The 3,383-nt window shown below is 36.9% G+C and overlaps 1 non-coding gene across 1 annotated transcript; it reads left to right on the plus strand.

Annotated features, from left to right (window-relative positions):
• The first annotated feature begins 1,553 nt into the window (after nucleotides 1-1,553).
• On the plus strand, nucleotides 1,554-1,621 carry LOC115068711. The gene has a single exon (XR_003848056.1). It is a non-coding gene; the product is annotated as a small nucleolar RNA SNORD2 (small nucleolar RNA).
• Nucleotides 1,622-3,383: the final 1,762 nt, after the last annotated feature.

The raw sequence follows: 3,383 nt of genomic DNA on the forward strand, positions 1-3,383 counted from the left end.
TTTTTTTAATTGAATTTTTGTGTATTTCATACAGAACATCTCAATCAATATTAATCATCTTTATACCCCTTCCCCTCTGGCACCACCCCATACCTCCCCCGACACCTGGAATTCCTAAACTCTGTCATTTGTATTAAGGCCTATTGTGTCAAGTTAGGGTTCCCAGATGTCCTTCAATACAAGATCATCTACTGAGGTCTAGTCAGCCTATCTAGAATCTCTCACTTTAGGGAGATCAGCTCTACCTCATTCAACAGCAATCAGTTACCAATATTCCTTAAGCAAAAATTTGAGTCAGCTGCCCATTTCTCTAGCTCTATGCTGGGTTTTTGTCTGTTTGGGTGTGCATGGGTCCTGTGCATGCTGAGAACATTGTTGTAGGTTCATATGAGCAGGGTCCCAGGAGCCTGTAGAGCTCTATTTCCATATGGTTGTGCACCTCCTCCCTGACTCTTACAATATTTCTGTCTCCTCTTCCAGAGTGGTCCCTGAAGTCTGGATGAGTGAAGTTTAGTATAGGAGACCTGTCCAAGGACTAGCATTCTGTAGACTCTTAGTCTCTACACCTTCTTTACCCCTTGTTCTATGTTCCATAAACCTTAGGTGTAGAGGTTGCATAGTAGCTGTGCCACTTAGACTTGGGCAATTATTAGATAAGCAGATGCCAACAGGGTGGAAACTACTTAGGATGGATGAGAAGAAGTCAACAGCTTCTTAACTAGTTAGACTCGATTTAACTGGATTCTAAAGTCTTCATTTAGGAAGTACTTCTATGGGGTCATCCTTTCCTGTTCTAATACCTTATGTATGGTTTTTGGAACAAAGGTAAGGAAGGAATTCTGCCAGTAAATGTGCTAACTAACCTGAGAACACTAGTAAATGAAAGGCTGTGCAGGGTGTGATCTGGCTATAGGAAATGTTGCATCATATGTTATAAAGAAAATTATAAAAGTAATTGAAACAATGTACTGCTGACTTCTCATGGAAATATCTTAAAATAAAATTTCTATTTTATAATAATTAATTGATCCAGAAGGATTTTTGATGAATAAATACTTTAATAAAACCCACAAATGCAATTTGGTATTGATTGTTAACTAATTCAAGTATAATAACTTCAGGCATACAGCTAACTTGCCTGACTGCTGACAATAGTTTTTTTTCTAATAATTTAGGAGACATTAGCATTTCTCTGCTCAGGATATAAAGATGAAGAAAGCACAGCAGGAACCATGGGACTAGAATAATATATAATACAAGCACATCATGAGGGCATTTGGAAGAATACGGAGAATACCTGTACTATTATACATCAAAATAGATGTGATGTACTGAAAAAGTTATTCATGTGGAAATAATTATGGGAATTCTGGAAACCATTTTTATATTGAAATTTCAATGTAAGATGCTTAATTTTATGTTCATATTGGCTTATTTATTAAAATTAATTGTTAGATCAACTACTGCCTGTTTGGAATACTGGAAATAAAAAGTACAGATGTTGTGTCTTATGAAATTTCCTATAGTAAAGTTTTACTAATTAAGACTGATCTGTGTGAGATGATGGCAATCATCTTTCTGGACTGACTTGAAGTGAAGAGAATACTCTTGCTGAGCACTTGGGAAAAGAAAAAGAAAAAAAGAGTGATCTGTGCAAGTGACATGGCTCATGGGGGTCCGCTGCCTAACCTGATGAACGGAGTTTGATCCCTGGGACCAAAAAGGCTGAGGGAGAGAACAACCAGTCACAAACTGTCCTCTGATCCTCACATTTGCATCAAGGCACACACACACACACACACACACACACACACACAGAAATTTTTTCTAATTTTTTAACGCCTAGCCTTCTTGTGGAGCACTATTCAATGTGATAGGCAGCACCCGCACACACACACACACACACACACACGCACGCACGCACCTGCACACGCGCGCGCGCACGCACACACACACACTGAATATTATTTCCATGCACAGATTGAGAGGAGAGAGTCCAATAACTGGAAAATTTGTAGGCAATGACCAAGAAAGCAACAGCTCTTCAGCAACCTCGCTTTTGGAAACACAAGAAGGAGGAGGGGAAGAACAGAAAGAAGATGGAAAATAATGAACAAATCATAAAACACAATCACTAAACAAGGAATCTTTTGAACTAGATTCTGTTATTCAACAACTAACTTCTATACCATTTAAGAAATGTAAACTATGACTTAGATATTCCACGGGATTTATGCATATTTATTTTCTTTTCTACTTCAGACAATGTGACTCATCCCTTCCTTATTACTGCTAGCACTCCAAGCTGTCTCTTTGAGGAGTGAGTTAAAAAAAATAATCACAATGTCCATTTGACAAAGTGTATTTTCATGGAAAACTCATTAAGAACTGATTAAATTCTACACATTTAAATGGCTTCATTTGATTAGTATAATTTATAACTAAAGAATCAACTCTTAAAGAATTGATCCCCAATTCAACTCTAACTGCAAGGCATATGCTATTTCTACTATGATCTGCTTTGATATTTGTGTAATTGTTAAGGGTAATGGATGCTATTCAAAGAAAGAAATAAAATTTCTCTATTAGGAAAATGATATGGCAGATTGTTTGGAAAGTCAGTGTGGTAAGATCACATAGATGAGAGAGGCCACTTAGAGAATGCTCCAAGTTACACAACCTACAAGGCAATGTTTTTGGAGAAAGGATGGCAATGAAAGTTGTGTGATGAGTTGCTTTGTCAGAGGACCGGGGATAGATTTCTAGTACCAATGCTCTTGTTTAACCTCCACAGGCACTGCACGGCACAGGGTAACTTACACACATGCAGACAATACACACATACACATAAAAAATAAAAATAATAATAAAAATTTAAGTGATGCTATCTTTTAAATTATAAGAAACACATATTGGAGATAAAACTTTAAGTCAATGTGATTAAAATAAGATCATTATCGTTGCCGTGGTTAATCAACATTCTAATGGTACACAAAATAATGGTGCATTTTACAGCTAATGCTTTGTTAGATTCAGTGAAATTAAGCATAAGATGTAACATTCAGAAAGTCTCTCCCCACAGATATGTCTGAATGTTTAATGATGGATCAGTGTTGAACATCACATAGTATTCTTCTTAGGGGCACTTAAATAAACTTCTAAATGGAAATAAAAGAGTGATAAAAGATTGTCTTGGCATCACAAAGAATGACTTACAGAACAGAACCTTTCAGTCATTGCAGTGATTAGTGAGAGATACATATTGGTTGGCATCTGTTTCTCGCACCACGATGTCCCTCCAGTCTTAACTTCACCACTGATCATCTTATTTAACCTCGTCACTGTTCCAGTCTCAACTTGTCCCACTGCTCTAGACTTAATCT

The sequence above is a fragment of the Nannospalax galili genome, unplaced genomic scaffold (genome assembly GCF_000622305.1).
Source record: "Nannospalax galili isolate Female #2095 unplaced genomic scaffold, S.galili_v1.0 scaffold449, whole genome shotgun sequence".
NCBI lineage: Eukaryota > Metazoa > Chordata > Mammalia > Rodentia > Spalacidae > Nannospalax > Nannospalax galili.